This window comes from Oncorhynchus clarkii, chromosome 7 (genome assembly GCF_045791955.1).
Source record: "Oncorhynchus clarkii lewisi isolate Uvic-CL-2024 chromosome 7, UVic_Ocla_1.0, whole genome shotgun sequence".
NCBI classification, from domain to species: domain Eukaryota; kingdom Metazoa; phylum Chordata; class Actinopteri; order Salmoniformes; family Salmonidae; genus Oncorhynchus; species Oncorhynchus clarkii.
In genome coordinates this window covers 37,712,297-37,730,130 of record NC_092153.1, presented here as the reverse complement: position 1 = coordinate 37,730,130, position 17,834 = coordinate 37,712,297, and the positions used below count along the sequence as shown (strand labels likewise).

General features: G+C 42.4%; 1 protein-coding gene across 4 annotated transcripts in view; it reads left to right on the top strand.

Annotated features, from left to right (window-relative positions):
- Positions 1-17,834, top strand: part of LOC139414215 (synaptotagmin-2-like) — a 75,821-nt gene that overhangs the window by 37,467 nt on the left and 20,520 nt on the right. Inside the window, exons 1-2 of one of the 4 annotated variants that reach the window (XM_071162106.1) lie at positions 10,772-10,851; positions 11,002-11,107. The exons of the other annotated variants lie outside the window; for them this stretch is intronic. The gene's annotated coding sequence lies outside the window, so the exon portion shown is untranslated. Of the gene's footprint in view, positions 1-10,771; positions 10,852-11,001; positions 11,108-17,834 lie in introns of those variants that run through there. 4 annotated transcript variants of the gene reach the window in all.

Here is a 17,834-nt window from a genome sequence, read left to right as displayed (position 1 = left end):
ATTTAGCAACGTAACCTACTTCATAAAAAACAGGTTTAGAGAGTCTTTACACACAAAATATTTGGGTGAATCAAAAAATACAGTGGTATGATTCATCTTGAAAGTTGCCATGCAGTTGTTCAATTACATATATATGTTAATTTGAGCCAGTTTACTACAGCAGGAAAATAATCCTGCAGAAACAGGAAATGTGAATTATTATGTGGATTATAATGAATGGACATTTGTGACTGACCGGCTTGATTCGGTCTTATGTAGCTAAATTTGTAATGGTGTTTTTTACATTGGAGAAAAGTAGAGACTCAGAGCTAGAAAATGGTATATCGTACACTACTACAGTTCAGGAATAATGGGAAAGTAATTCTGCTTTGAAAGTTTTTGTAAACCTTCTGGAGAGCTCTTCTTTGTTTACACCCATTAAGCATTGTTCACACCTTCTTAAGCCTTAGCCCCACTTATCTCTTTAAGGAGTCACATGTGAGGCCATGTACTAAACCAAAGACTTCCATACTTAAGGCTGGGTTATACTACGAGGCTGGGTTATACTAGGTCTATCGACATTTGTCCCAGTGACGTCATGAACATTCTATTGCCGTCCGACATCAACCTTGTCATTGTTGTTATGAAAAAGGATAAACACAAAAACTACAGGCTGTATGACATCAGCAGCCTGGTGGTCCAAAATAGCACAAAATAGCACAACTAGTGTATTTTAACACCAATAATCCCACCTGTTAAAAATTATGAATTTAAATCACACCAAATGTGATTTGTAACATGGGCCGAATACAACCTTACAACCTTACTGTGAAATGCTTACTTACCAACAATGCAGTTTTAAGAAAAACAAGTGAAAAATAGATTTATAAAAATGTGTTAAAGAGCAGTAGAAAAATAACAGTAGCGAGGCTATATGCAGGGGGTACAAGTACAGAGTCAATGTGTGGGAGCACAGGTTAGTCGAGGTAATTGAGGTAATATGTACATAGGTAGAGTTAAAGTGACCATGCATAGATAATAAACAGAGAATAGCAGCAGTGTAAAAGGGGGGGAGCAATGCAAATAGTCCGGGTAGCCATTTGATTAGCTGTTCAGGAGTCTTATGACTTGGGGGTAGAAGCTGTTAAAGAAGCCTCTCTGACCTAGACTTGGCCGTGCAGTAGTAGAGAGAACAGTCTATGACTGGAGTCTGGAGTCTTTGACCATTTTTAGGGCCTTCCTCTGACACCGCCTGGTACAGAGGTCCTGGATGGCAGGAAGCTTGGCTCCAGTGATGTACTGGGCCGTATGGACTACCCTCTGTAGTGCCTTGCGGTCAGAGGCCGAGCAGTTGCCATACCAGGCAGTGATGCAACCAGTCAGGATACTCTCAGTGGTGCAGCTGTAGAACTTTTTGAGGATCTGAGGACCCATGCCAAATCTTTCCAGTCTCCTGAGGGGGAATATGTTTTGTCGTGCCCTCTTCACCATTGTCCAGGTGTGTTTGGACCATGATAGTTTGTTGGTGATGTGAACAAGAACCTCTCAACCTGCTCCACTACAGCCCCGTCGATGAGAATGGGAGTGTGCTCGGACCTCCTTTTCCTGTAGTCTCCTTTTTCTTGATCATGTTGAGGGAGAGGTTCTTATCCTTGCACCACATGGCCAGGTCTCTGACCTTCTCCCTATATGCTGTCTCATTGTTGTCGGTGATCAGGCCTACCACTGTTGTGTCATCGGCAAACTCAATTATGGTGTTGGAGTCATGCCTAGTCATGCAGTCATGGGTGAACAGGGAGTACAGGAGGGGACTGAGCCCACACCCATGAGGATTTGTGGATCTGTTGGGGCGGTATGCAAATTGTGTGGGTCTAGGGTTTCTGGGATAATGGTGTTGATGTGAGCCATGACCAGCCTTTCAAAGCACTTCCTGTCTATAGACGTAAGTGCTACGTGTCGGTAGTCATTTAGGCAGGTTACCTTACTGTTCTTAGGCACTATAATGGTCTGCTTGAAACATGTTGGTGTTACAGTCTCGGTCAGGGGCAGGTTGAAATGTCAGTGAAGACACCTGCCAGTTGGTCATCACATGCTCGGAGTACACGTCCTGTTAATCCGTCTGGCCTTGTGAATGTTGACCTGTTTTAAGGTCTTACTCAGATTGGCTACGGAGAGAGTGATCACACAGTTGTCCGGGCAACTGATTCTCTCAAGCATGTTTCAGTGCTGCTAGCCTCGAAGCGAGCATAGATGTACTTTAGCTCATCTGGTAGACTCGTGTCACTGGGCAGTTCGCGGCTGTGCTTCCCTTTGTAGTCTGTAATAGTTTGCAAGCCGTTCCACATCCAACGAGCATCGGAGCCGGTGTAGTATGATTTATTCTTAATCTTGACGCTTTGCCTGTTTGATGATTCATCTGAGGGCGTAGCACGGATTTCTTATCAGCGTCAGGGTTAGAGTCCCACTCCTTGAAAGAGGCAGCTCTACCCTTTAGTTTAGTGCAGATGTTGCCTGTAATCCATGGCTTCTGGTTGGGGTATGTACCTATGGTCATTGTGGGGATGATGTAATATGCACTTAAGATGCACAATAAGATGCACTTATTGTATATGTAAATTGGGCAAATCAGGTAACTAAAAGCATCTTTCTAACCAATGTTTTTTTTTCTTTCTAGCGTGTTAGCTAGCTACCTGATGTTAAGTTAGCTGGCTAGCCAGTTAAAATAATGACCACATCATAAAGACCATACTTCAGCTCACTTGTCTTCATTATTACAGGAAAATAAACTCACAACAAGATCATTATTTACAAGTTAATGGCGAGCCAATTACAGAAAATAGATTAGGGTTGTGAGTGTGACTAAGTAAAATCAGGACATTCTACCGGATAATTTTTAAACTTGAACACTGTCTGGCTGGCCTAACGTTATATCCTAATTGGACTTTGGTTTAGGTCATGTTCTTCACATTACCATCTTTGGTAAACGCATACTATATCTGATAAAATCAACGTTTATTTGTCATATGCACAGGATACATAAGGTGTAGTGAAATGGTTACTTGCATAGAGTCTTTTGTTTAGACATGCAACTAGCTAGCTAGCTAAACAACGAACCATAATCCCAACTCATAACGTTAGTACCCTACATGAATCCGCAGGTAGCTAACCAACCAGGTTCAATGTTAGCTAGCTAGATAACATTAGGCTACAACTAGCAATTCAAAAGACTCTGAGATAAAAATAATATTACCACACAGATCATACACATAAAGTTAGCTAGCGAGCAAGCCAGTTAACGTTAGCTAGCTAGCAAACAGTACGCTTTAACTTGAAATCAAATCAGATTTTATTGGTCACATACACATGGTTAGCAGATGTTATTGCAAGTGTAGCGAAATGCTTGTGCTTCTAGTTCTGACAGTGCAGCAATATCTAACAAGTAATATCTAACATTTCCACAACAACTACCTAATACACACACATCTAAGTAAAGAAATGGAATAAGAATGTATAACTATATGGCAATGTCAGAGCAGCATAGGCTAAGATGCAATAGATAGTATAGAATACAGTATTTACATATGAGATGAGTAATACAAGATATGTAAACATTGTTAAAGTGGCATTATTAAAGTGACTAGTGTTCCATTTATTAAAGTGGCCAATGATTTCAAGTCTGCATATAGGCATCAGCTTCTCTGTGCTAGTGATGGCTGTTTAACAATCTGATGGCCTTGAGATAGAAGTTGTTTTTCAGTCTCTCAGTCCCAGCTTTGATGCACCTGTGCTGACCTTGCCTTTCTGGATGATTGATTGGGGTGAACAGGCTGTGGCTCGGTGATTGTGACATCGGGTGCTGTAGGTGTCCTGGAGGACAGGTAGTTTGCCCCCGATGATGCATTGGCCAGACCGCACCACCCTCTGGAGAGCCCTGCGGTTATGGGTGGTGCAATTGCCATACCAGGCGGTGATACAGCCCGGAAGGATGTTCTCAATTGAGCATCAGTAAAAGTTTGTAAGGGTTTTAGGTGACAAGCCACATTTCTTTAGCCTCCTAAGTCCACCATCATCTCCTTTGTTTTGTTGACATTGAGTGAGAGGTTATTTTCCTGACACCACACTCCGAGAGCCCACACCTGAAAACAACTTTCGGAAAAAATTAGAAATGTATAATATCAGATTTTTTTTCTAGCTAGACTTAGATGTACGCTTCTCACTCTCTGTCACAGATGCCATGGTTGCCCTTAGTTTGAAGATGCAATCTGGAGACAGGTGTTTTATTCAACAGTCTTCTGTGTGTTTTCTTTTATACTCCCTCTGCATATTTGCAATCAAACGCCAGAATTTTCTCCATCTCCACAGCTACCATAGTCTAATTCCACCGGCCATTCCACTGATTTCAAAACTCGGTCCTCCAGAAAGTGGAGAGCAACACCTTTTCAGTTCTACTACATGTCTTTTGGGCTCCTGAGTGGCGTAGTGGTCTAATGCACTGCATCTCAGTGAAGAGGTGTCACTGCGGTCTCTGGTTCAAATCCAGGCTGCATCACATCAGGCGTCACACAATTGGCCCAGCATTGTCCGGGGTAGGCCGTCATTGTAAATAAGAATCTGTTCTTTACTGACTTGCTTAATTAAATAAATAAAATGAATTAGAAAGGATTGCCTACACATACTGACCAGCTCATGTTATAGACAGAAGCGTGCTACATGGCATACCAATCCAAACTCATGTCTCGGCATGTCCAGCCCATCCATTATCTCAGCCAATCATGGCTAGCGGGAAGGTTCCTGACTTTTTCCGTGGCATAACCAACTAGGCTCAAAATTGAACAATTTTATTCATGTTTACAGATGGCATACATACATTCTATTAAGGCACATGACAATTCTAATGTTCCAGAAGGCATTTCTGCCAAACAACTGATTTATATATATTTATTTTAAGTTTTACGTTCAATTGCCTCATGTGGAGTAGTAACACGTGAACATACACCTAGTTTCTGTCACGAATATTACCAAAGGTGACTCCCCTTCTTGCTCGGGTGGCGCTCGGCGGTCGTCGTCGCCGGTCTACTAGCTGCCACCGATCCTTTGTTCTGTGTTCGTTTGGTTTTGTCTAATTGGTTTCACCTGTTTCTTGTTTGGTTATTAGGGTGGGGTTATTTAAGTTCGTTCAGCCCGCTTCTGTTTGTGCGGGCTTGTTCGTCTGTATGTGTTAGAGTGGTTTGTGTTTGCATTTCGGGTTTCTCGCTGTCCTTCATTTTTTCACATTATTGTTTTCTATTTTGTTTCTGTGATTTACATTAAAGCGTGTTTTTCCCGCATCCTTTTGCTCTCTGCGCCTGACTCCACACCTATTCACTCATTGAGCGTTACAGTTTCCTGAAACAAGTCACATTTGTGTTAGGGTTGTTAGATTTTTCACAAGGGAAAATCAAGTCTGAAATTTCTAATTGGAAATGAAGCCTCAAATACATTACAAGTTAAACATCTGATCAAATTCCGATCCGACATCTCTAAATATTGAAAGGGGAGAAAACTCTAACAGTAAGTGTTGACCAATAGTCCTATAAATTTACCCTAATCCTCACCGTTCATGTAACTGATACGACAACGGTCCCATCGGGCTCCAGGTTTAAACTGCCAGGCTGAAACCTGGAGCCTGATTCCATGATGATTCCATGAAGTGGGCTACAAGTCCAAAATTATTGAACAACTTGTAATATGTTAAATGTGATCCACTATTGCTAGTGACCCTCAGGATCAACCACACGAACATGACAGAGGAAAGGAAGGGAAACTAACGATGTAATGGGATGATGCCAAATATAGGCCTAACATTTAAGGGAACTAACACTTAAGTGACAGTTAAGAATGTGTGTGAGTATTACCGACGATAGCTACCGATCGTGCCAAATATTTAACATGATACAAATTATTTTAAAGAAGGCTGAAATTAAAAACATTCTTGAACGCACAAAAGGTACGTTTGGCCCGACTGTCACTGCACAGATTTGGCTTGTCATCTCATTTGGCTCGTGTCTCCACGCTTCATCCCTGCAAAATATAAGGCCATGCAATTTAAATTCTGCATAACAGCACTTCATTGTGGGGAAGGGGCACACACAGCCTACCTGTCATGTTGATATGCTTCAGTTTGCTGCCATGTGACTGGGTTCACATTTGTCTCCAACCACCATAAGGTAAAATAGATCTAAAACAGTGTTACTATACATACAGTGCCTTGCGAAAGTATTCGGCCCCCTTGAACTTTGCGACCTTTTGCCACATTTCAGGCTTCAAACATAAAGATATAAAACTGTATTTTTTTGTGAAGAATCAACAACAAGTGGGACACAATCATGAAGTGGAACGACATTTATTGGATATTTCAAACTTTTTTAACAAATCAAAAACTGAAAAATTGGGCGTGCAAAATTATTCCTGAAATGTGGCAAAAGGTTGCAAAGTTCAAGGGGGCCGAATACTTTCGCAAGGCACTGTATTTACAATCCCCTTATCCAAACTGATTACTAATTGACCTACCGTAGCTCTTATCAATAGCCCTTATCAATTTGTAAATGACAGTGAATGGAGAATGGGAAAAAAAATCTATTAGATGTTTTTCCACTTGAACCGACAGGTTGCTCGACATTATTCATCACTTCCTCAAGAGTAAAGTTGACGAAATTATGAGGAAATTAAGTCAAGGTCAGAATACGATGTGTCTGTAGATTCACCTCCTTCTCACGTCCATTTATTTGATCTCCGTCCCAAATGCGTACCTTGCTGGCGCTGGCTCAGAATACGAGTACAGAAGAAGGGCACAAAAAGGTAATAATGTTCCATTTACACTTTCCTAACTCTGGTCTGAATTCCCCCCATGGCAATTCAATGTGTGCAGGACTGGAACAAGGTGATAGAGATAAAACAGGTTGTTAGATAAAACTATCCCGAGTGGACACTATGTTCTAATTAGCTTCTGAAAAAAAATGCTTGCATTTAATATGATATTTTCCTGCTGTTATCACAAAGACAATACTTTTTGCCTTTCCCAACGGACTAGTTTATGGAACACCATTATCCCAGAAACCGTAGACCCACTCCAATTTGCATACCGCCCAAACAGGTCCACATATGATGCAATCTTTTTTGCAGTCAACACTGCTCTTTCTCACCTGGAAAAAAGGAAAACCTATGTGAGAATGCTATTCATTGACTGCAGCTCAGCTTTCAACAACATAGTTCCCTCAATGCTTATCACTAAGCTACGGACCCTGGAACTGAACACCTCCCTCTGGATCCTGAATTTCATGAGGGGCCGCCCCCAGGTGGTAAGTGTAGGGAACAACATATCTGCCACACTGAGCCTCACCACAGGGGCCCCTCAGGGATGCGTGCTCAGTCCCCTCCTGTACTCCCTGTTCACTCATGACTGCATGGCCAGGCACGACTCCAACAGAAGGCCTGCATCCCGGATTCGCCTCTTCACTGTTGATGTTGAGACTGGTGTTTTGTGGGTACTGTTTAATGAAGCTGCCTCCCAATCCTCTTTCTATTCTGGTTAGGGCCAGTTTGCACTGTTCTGTAAAAGGAGTAATACACATCGTTGTACAGTTTCTTGGCAATTTCTCAATTTCTCAGAACAAGAATAGACTGACGAGTTTCAGAAGAAAAATCTTTGTTTCTGGTCATTTTGAGCCTGTAATTGAATCCACAAATGCTGATGCTCTAGATACTCAACTAGTTTAAAGAAGGCCAGTTTTATTGCCTCTTTAATCAGCATAACATTTTTCAACTATGCTAATATAAGAGCAAAAGGGGTTTCTAATGATCAATTACCCTTTTAAAATGATAAACTTGGATTAGCTAACATAACGTGCCATTGGAACACAGGAGTGATGGTTGCTGATAATGGGCCTCTGTACGCCTATGTACTATAGATATTCCAGCTACAATAGTAATTCACAACATTAACAATGTCTATACTGTATTTCTGATTAATTTGATGTTATTTTAATGGACAAAAGAAAATTGCTTTTCTTTCAAAAACAATGACATGTCTAAGTGACCCCAAACTTTTGAACAGTAGTGTACATATTATTTCAATTACCTTGACTAACCTTTTCCACCGCACATTGACTCTGTATATAGCCTCAATGGTTATTTTACTGCTGCTGTTTAATTATTTGTTAGTTTTATTTTCTATTTTCTATTTTTTACTTATCATTTTTTTTTTACTCATTAAGCATTGTTGGTTAAGGGCTTGTAAGTAAGCATTTCACTGTAAGGTCTACAGCTGTTGTATTCGGCGCATGTGACAAATATAATTTGATTTGATTTGACAGCATTCAGGTCCCTGAGGACTGGAGTTGCTCATCCCTTGTCTATACATTAGGCTATTTGAAGGCAATACATTCTTGACAAGGGTCTAAATGAAACTGTTCATAGTAAGGAGAACATCCTGTAACTTGCTTCACATTTCAAATGATGTGCCGCAATTGGTGTTAAACGTTTCCTGCTCTAATGGATTGGGATTAAGATAGGAGACTGAACTGATCCTAGATCTGTGTTAAATGTTTCCCCCTCTAATGCATTGTTATTAAGATAGGAGACTGAACTGATCCTAGATCTGTGTTAAACATTTCGCTCTCTCATGGATTGGGTTTAAGATAGGAGAGTAAACTGTACCTAGACCTGTGTTAAACACATTCCCTCTAACGGATCACGATTAAGATTGGAGAGTAAACTGATCCTAGAACTGTGCCTATGGCCAACTTCTACCCAGAGCCTGGCTGAGGCCTGATTTCCTCCCCTCCTCCCCAAAGTGTGCACTCCATCTCATCGATTTAAAAGGAATAGACTAGTGTTGGGAACTCCCTCAAAATAGGGTTTACCAAACTCGGTCCTGGGGCCCTCCCTGGGTGCATTATTTTTTTTTTTCTTCTACCCCTACACAGCTGATTCAAATAACCAACTCATCGTCAAGCTTTGATTATTTGAATCAGCTGTGCAGTGCTAGGGCAAAAACACAATCCAATGCTTCTAAATACATGAGGGGAGGGGGGGGGGGTGAGTAAGTGGGTAGGGAGTGAGGGTAGGGAGGTGAAGAGGAGTAAGGAAGGTTTAGTGAATCGGAACGCAGCACAACAACAACATTACTTCCTCCAGCCAAGGCCATAACCAACCATGCACAGTGCAGATTAGCATAAAGTGATGCAGTGAGTTAACTACTGCCCCCATCTGGTGAAAAGGAGTCATAACACGCTGAAACATAGCAGCGACATAGCAGTCCCCGCTAAGTGGCCTGGCTTTCACCAGCTGTTCAATTCCACACTAACGCGGATGGAGCCAAGGTATTCTTTCAGGAGGCGCCTTGTGAGAGTTCTGGAAATGAGCAGAAATAGGATTCTTCCACCAAGAAGACCTCACTGGAATGCTGATGGAGGATTTGACTCAAACTAGAGGGGATGAGAGTGCAAGGAAATGGCAACATCTGTTAGAACATGAATATTGCTGTTATGTTGCCACTTTGCTGTACAAATGAAAGGACACAATATGTTGGAATGGTTATTTCAGCTGGAGTTAAATGGATGAGTGGATGAGGTATGCAAAACTGCCTTGTGTTACAAAACAAAACAACATGTAATTCACCATCAGTTTAAGCACAATCTTGACTCACATACTGTAGGGCAGACTTACTTACTCCTATTCTTGTCATGTACTGTGGGGACAATAACCTCAAGGCGCATTTAAATAACTTGAGAGTTCAAAGTTAAGGTGACATGTTTACAGCCACAGAAACATGAAACAAGAAAAGGGTTGCTACTTTGAAGAATCTGAAATATAAAATATACTTTGATTTGTTTAATCACTTTTTTGGTTACTACATGATTACATATGTGTTATTTCATCATTTTGATGTCTTTACTATTATTCTACAATGTAGAAAATAGTAAACAATAAAGAAAAACCCTGGAATGAGTAGGTGTGCCCAAACTTTTGACTGGTACTTTAAAGGTACTGTAAAAGGGGTTTCTTGGCCTATAATGAGTGATTTTATACTCCTAGTCTGGCATATCAAACACTACAGATGGAGGACTGAATATTTATTAATGGTCGTATGCTGAAGATGAAATATTGGTATACACAGTACAGTGCATGGTATTACCCTTTTAACTTCAGTGTAACTTTAAATAGTTTAGAAACAGCACCCTTTTCAAAAAAACGCAGTAACCACATCCCTCATCTCCCCATTCTCTCTCTCTTTCCCTATATCCTCACCCCTATCTCCCTCCCTCTCCCCTCTCTCTTCTTTTTCCTCTTCTCCTCTTGTCTCTGTCGCTCTCCTTCCATGCCGCTCTTTTCTTCCCTCTTCGATTCCTTTCTCCTATCAGGAAATCAGTGAGCCATTCCACAACCCCTAAGAACAGAGACAAGTGGATTTGCATATTGATCCTTTACGATGGCCATTCCATCAGATGCTAGACCGATGCGTAGCATACTGTGTGAGCAGCATCACAAATGAGGAGAGAGAAAGAGAGAGCGAGAGAGGGAGAGAGAAATAGAGAGACATTTGGAGAGATTGTGTATGTTGAGAGAGAGACAGTGAGGGAGGAGAGAATTGACAGAGGGGGGTATTTGATTGAGAGTGGGAAAGGGGGGAGACGGTGTGTACAGGAGAGAGAGGGCTAGAAAGAGAGGGAGAGTACTGCCCTGCTCTGCTGCAGTGGAGAGAAGTGAGAGGAGAGACTGCAGTCTCTGCTTATGGGAGAATTCAGGGGATGTTACCACGACACTGAAACGTTAGCCCTACGAGCCTGACTATTGGATGGGTCACCCAGCCAGTGCAAATATCACATTAGACTGGTAAGACTTTCTACCTCACTCTCATTTCCTCCCTGTTAAGGATAACCAGCAGATTGTATAGATATTCAGGTCATTTTGGGACAACTTTCATAATGAACATTCTTTATTATAAATGAATCAGAATGACAATGGTTCTTCTGTCATTTGAAGATTTGTCCTAGGAATCTGAAAATCGGTGTGTATCTGGGGCTTCAGGTTTGCGACTAACTAAGCGGAGCTGTCCAGTGCTGAGCTGCAGAGATGCAGAAATTGGAATGTAAGTGTACCTGCAGTACCTGCAGGCTTGAGGTAGATACTACTGACCTAGATAGAATGGATAGCTTTCTCTTCTTGTCTCTTTCTTGTCTCTTTTGCCATACAGCCACTGAACAAGATGAGAGTGAGACAAGGACAGTAAGCTATTATACAGTTTTGGAATATAGCCTGTGGGAATTACTGTTAGGACTGTTATGATCAGTTGTGATGTATAATGTCCATTTGTTTGCAGGAATAATTTAATGTAATAATTTTTTATTTGTTATATAATTCTCCTTATCTGTTCAGATTGTCATATATCGATAAAAGAGAGGGCATGGTGGAAGCAGCTATGTCTATATTAGCCATTTTCCTTCTATCTGTAAAGTAAAACAATTAGTCATTTGATTGGTCAGATCCCAAACTCCATTGGCTACCATGGCCTCAGGCCGGCTGTAAAGTGACTGGATATCAGACAGAGGCAATTCAGCTGGATTTGATTTGCTCAGCAACAACTATAGTTTGTCTCCTGTAATGTTTCACAAGTAGCCTTGAATGGAACACGTCTTGCGGAGTGGGGTATCGTATAGCCTCAAGCTATTTTAAGCTTTTTAGAACACTACACTGCACCCTTTGAAGATGCACAGTCTATTGATTTGTGGACTATAGGTCAATGAAGACACAGTCCTGAATTCAATCCAAGGTGCATTATAGAGCAGCACACTATACAGCCGACAATGCGGCTTTCAAAGGCATTTTCTGGGCCGTTTGCATTCGTGTAAATATGTCGGCTCAAACGTGAATTACCTATAGCCGTGTGTTATAAGGCACCTTGCATTGAATCCCAGCCACAGACTTGACACAATACTGTTTTGCTGTTGCTGCTGACCCATGTTTCGATCATTTCACTGTCTGTTGCCACTCTAGACAATGAATTTCCTACAGATACCATTGCCTTTATGCTTGGTGTCTTAGGTAAAGAACTGTACAGTTCAACACAACACAACAATTCTGAATCATATATGTTGTAATATGTCAGCTGCATTGAAGCATCTCTTTACATCCAAACAATACTACACAAAGATGTTGGTTTGACAATGTAATATTCTTCTTGATGGTAAAATGTATACAACATGGGGTGCACATGGTTATCTTAGGCTGTCTGGATCTAGCGTCAGTGAATAACTGTTGTAGGCCTGTGTGTGTCTGTTTGTCCCCAGTGAGGACACATGTAATCAGGGTTAAGCTCTGTGTTTGCCAGCCATGTATGCCAAATCTGCCCAATTGCCTTGCCTCTGGGAAGCTTGCTGCATTGGAGAGCCTCTCACACACAGACAACAAGATACATACAGGCACATAACGTTGTTCCCACAGTGACTGTACGTAGATATCCCAACCAGACACCATGGATAACAGGCAAAATCCGCACTGAGCTAAAGGCTAGAGCTGCCGCTTTCAAGGAGTGAGTCACTAATCCTGATGCTTATAAGAAATCCCGCTATGCCCTCCGAAGAACCATCAAATAGGCAAAGAGTCAATACAGGACTAAGATCGAAACCTACTACACTGGGTCTGATGCTCGTCGGAAGTGGCAGGGCTTGCAAACTACCACGGATTACAAAGGCAAACCCAGCAGCTGTCCAGTGACGCAAGCCTACCAAACGAGATAATATTATGTACACGCTTCGAGGCTAGCAACACTGAACTATGCATGAGAGCACCAGCTGTTCCGGACAACTGTGTGATCACACTCTCCGTAGCTGATGTGAGTAAGACCTTTAAACAGGTTAACATTCACATTCAGACAGATTACTAGGAGGCGTACTTAGAGCATGCGCTGACCAGCTGGCAAGTGTCTTCATTAACATTTTCAACCACTCCCTGACCCAGTCTGTAAAATCTAGATGCATAGTCCTTGTCCCCAAAAAATGTCAAAGTAACCTGTCTAAATGCCAAACCCCCCATAGCACTCACATTTGTAGTCATGAAATGCTTTGAAAGGCTGGTCATGGCTCACATCAACACCATCTTTACATATAAATTTTAGTCATTTAGCATACGGTTTTATCCAAAGCAAGTGCAAGTGTTGGTTCAGGTTTTTTAAATGTCTTATTATTACTATTATTTGGGGTGGCTGGGAGGTCACCAGGTAAGTAGGATGAATATTTAATGTTTGTAGAGTTAGGGTTTCAGTTATTTTCAGAAGATAATTCCTAGGTTCAGGGGGAAGATGGTTCCGCAATTGGGGTGCCAGGACAGAGAAGAGCTTGAACTGGGTGGAGCAGGAGCTTCCCTCCTATAGGGGTCAAGAGACCTGAGGTGGCAGAGTGCTCGCTCGGGTTGGGGTGTAGGCTTTGAGCATAGCCAGAAGGTAGGGAGGGGCAATTCCTCTTGCTTTTATTTTTAGATAAGCACCATGTTCTTGTAGTGGATGCGAGCTTTGACTGGAAGCCAGTGAAGTGTGCAGAGGAGCAGGGTGACATGGGAGAACTTGGGAAGGTTGAAAACCAGGTGGGCTGCAGCATTCTGGATAAGTTGAAGGGGTTTGATGGCACAAGCGGGGTACGCAGCCAACAGTGAGTTGCAGTAGTCCAGATGGGAGAGGACAAGTGCCTGAACCTGCAGGAGCGAATCACTGCTTTCATGTTTGCAGAGAACAACAGTGTGTTTTCCAGGGTCACACCCTGGTTCTTTGCACTCCGGGAGGGTGAAACTGTGGTGTTGTAAACTGTGATGAAGAGGTCTTTGAGCGAGCAGGCCTTCCCGGTAGGAAGAGCAGCTCTGTCTTGTCAAGGTTGAGCTTGAGGTGGTTGGCTGACATCCAAGTTGAAATATCTGCCAGGCACACAGAGATGCGTATCGCCACCTGGGTGTCGGAAGGGGGTAAGGATGGCAATGATAGGAGTGACTATGTAAGGATATGACTGAGCTGACACCCTGGACGCACTCCAATTCCCAAATCGCCCCAACAGATCCACAGATTAAGCAATCTCTATTCCACTCCACACTGGCCTTTCCCGCCTGGACAAGAGGAACAACTATGTGAGAATGCTGTTTGTTGACTACAGCTCAGTGTTCAACACCATTGTTCCAGCCAAGCTCATCACTAAGCTAATTACATGGGATTAAACACTTCCTTCTGCAACTGGATCCTGGACTTCCTGACAGGTGGTGAGGGTAGGCAATAACACATCCGTCATGCTGACCCTCAAAACGGGGGCCCCTCAGGGGTGCGTACTTAGTCCCCTCCTGTACTCTCTGTTCACCCACGACTGCGTGGCCGCGCACAACCCCAACACCGTCAATAAGTTTGCAGATGACACAACGGTGGTAGGCCCGATCACCGAAGATGATGAGACAGCCTACAGGAAGGAGGTCAGATACCTGGGCGTGTGGTGCCTGGACAAGAATCTCTCCCTCAATGTCAGCATGACAAAGGAGCTGATCGTGGACTACAGAAAATGGGGGGGTGAGCACACCCCCATCCACATCGACGGGGCTGTTGAGTGACTATGTCGTGAGCAGGTCGTGAGCTTCAAGTTCCTCATGTCCACATCACTAAGGAACTGTCATGGTCCACACAAATCAACACAGTCATGAAAAAGGCACAACAACGCCTCTTCCCCTTCAAGAGGCTGAACAGATTTGGTATGGGCCCTCGGATCTTCAAAAAGTTCTACAGCTGCACCATTGAGAGCATCTTGACTGGCATCACCACTTGGTATGACAACTGCTTGGCATCTGACCTCAAAGGGCGACAGAGGGTAGTGCATACAGTGGGGCAAAAAAGTATTTAGTCAGCCACCAATTGTGCAAGTTCTCCCACTTAAAAAGATGAGAGGCCTGTAATTTTCATCATAGGTACACTTCAACTATGACAGACAAAATTAGGAAAAAAATCCAGAAAATCACATTGTAGGATTTTTTTATGAATTTATTTGCAAATTATGGTGGAAAATAAGTATTTGGTCACCTACAAACAAGCAAGATTTCTGGCTCTCACAGACCTGTAACTTCTTCTTTAAGAGGCTCCTCTGTCCTCCACTCGTTACCTGTATTAATGGCACCTGTTTGAACTTGTTATCAGTATAAAAGACACCTGTCCACAACCTCAAACAGTCACATTCCAAACTCCACTATGGCCAAGACCAAAGAGCTGTCAAAGGACACCAGGACCAAAATTGTAGACCTACACCAGGCTGGGAAGACTGAATCTGCAATAGGTAAGCAGCTTGGTTTGAAGAAATCAACTGTGGGAGCAATGATTAGGAAATGGAAGACATACAAGACCACTGATAATCTCCCTCGATCTGGGGCTCCATGCAAGATCTCACCCCGTGAGGTCAAAATGATCACAAGAACGGTGAACAAAAATCCCAGAACCACACGGGGGGACCTAGTGAATGACCTGCAGAGAGCTGGGACCAAAGTAACAAAGCCTACCATCAGTAACACACTACGCCGCCAGGGACTCAAATCCTGCAGTGCCAGACGTGTCCCCCTGCTTAATCCAGTACATGTCCAGGCCCGTCTGAAGTTTTGTCAGAGATAGGCCTGTCAGAGATAGGCCCTAAAAATGATCAAATATCAGCCACCCAAGTCAGACTGTTCTCTCTGCTACCTCATGGCAAGCGTTAACAATGTAACAAGTCTGAAACCAACAGGACCCTGAACAGCTTCTACCCCAAGCTGTAAGACTGCTAACTAGTTAGCTAAATATTTAACCAATAGCTACACGAAATATCTGCATTGAACCTTTTTGCACTAACTTTTTAAAATGTACATACACTGCTGTTACTGTTTATTATTTATCCCTGTGCTTAGTCACTGTCACGGTCGTCCTCCTCTTCATCTGAGGAGGAGGCGAGAAGGATCGGAGGACCAAAACGCGGCGTGGTATGTGTTCATGATGAATATTTAATTAAAGAAAGTACTGAACACTGAATACAAAAACAATAAACAAATAACGACCGTGAAGCTATAAATGAGACCTGTGCTGACACAAGCAACTAACATAGACAATCACCCACAAACAAACAGTGCAACCCAGGCTACCTAAGAATGATTCTCAATCAGAGACAACTAATGACACCTGCCTCTGATTGAGAACCATACTAGGCCGAAACATAGAAATCCCAAAATCATAGAAAAACAAACATAGACTGCCCACCCCAACTCACGCCCTGACCATACTAAATAATGACAAAAACAACATAAATACAGGTCAGAACGTGACAGTCACTTTATCCCTACCTATATGTGTATATTTACCTCAATTACCTCATATCCCTGCACATCGATTCAGTACTGGTACCCTGTGTATATAGCCACGTTATTCATTGTGCTATTATTTTATTTATTTATTCCTTGTGTTATTAAAAAAAAAGATATCTCCATTGTGGAGAAGGACCCATATGTACTCATTTCACTGTCAGTTTACACCTGTTGTTTATGAAGTGTTGTGGGAATTGTTTTACACAGGGACACTCAAAGTCAATCTTAAACGAATCATTGTTTGTTGTCAGCGCACTGGTGAGGTTCCAAATAACTCAAAGCGTCATGGTACACGCCAATCAGGAGCTCTTCCTGGGCAGACCCAGCAGTTGTCTTATATACAGCTATACACAGACAAGTTATATTTACCCAGACCCGTGTTGTTTCATTCATGTGACCGACCAATATTGTTTCAAAACATGTGACAGACCAACACCTCACGAGGCTTCTCCTCTCTAAGCTGAGACCTTGAAACTGAGATGTCTTTCGTTCGTTCTCGGTCATTCGTTCTCAATACACGGTCTGGGCGTACTGCCAAATTGCAGCTACTGATAGGTGTGATTTGTACAGTCAGCCACTTGCATGAACACAGCAATTGGTTATTGGAACAGCACTTGAAAAAAACAAAATTTTATTTGACACATGAAAGCACACACATACACATGCACACACGCACGCACTCACAAACACCCCCATACACACCACTACCATTACAACTAAAATAACTACCATTAAATAACTACCATTACAACTAAAATAAGCAGATAATCGTAATTTATATCCAGTTTCTATCCATTTTCAATAGTTTACAAACCAACACTCCTTCACTGTTGTATGAAAATATTGTAAACCATCATTCTCCAATGATGGTATTTTGCATCAGCTAATTCTCCAGAGAGTGTTTGTAGATGTCAGGAGAGATGGATCGGGGTAATCTATTACCAGACGAATAGGATTTAAGAGATGCCTCTGTCTTGTGAGTTGCAAATCTACTCTCTTCTCGTCATCTGCCATTATTGATTTTGTGAGTAATGGATCTACAACCAATTCCATATGTGCAGAATAGAGGATTATGCCTGTGTCATTTTTCACCTTAGATATCCTTTCCTGGAAGAACAACAGAATAGGGACAATAGGGAGGCAGAGACGAACAATGCCCATGTGGGAACAAATAGCTCTTTATTCTACACATTGTTGAGTGGCCGGCTCTAGGTTAGAGGCACCCTTTTCATACTATTGTGCCATTGCTCAGCCCTACCCAATCAAAGATGAGCATGACTCACAAAGAGTATCAACGTGATCTGTAAATGTTAATCATATGCTGGTATCACCCCTGAGAGTGACCAGGGTGTAGCTCTGAATTCTGGGACATAATTTGTCAGACTCTAATGTACATTCCCTATTCTTCCCTCCTGTCGCTGCCCATGAGAGCAACACAGCAACACAGAACTGGCACAGAATTATATGAAGCTTGC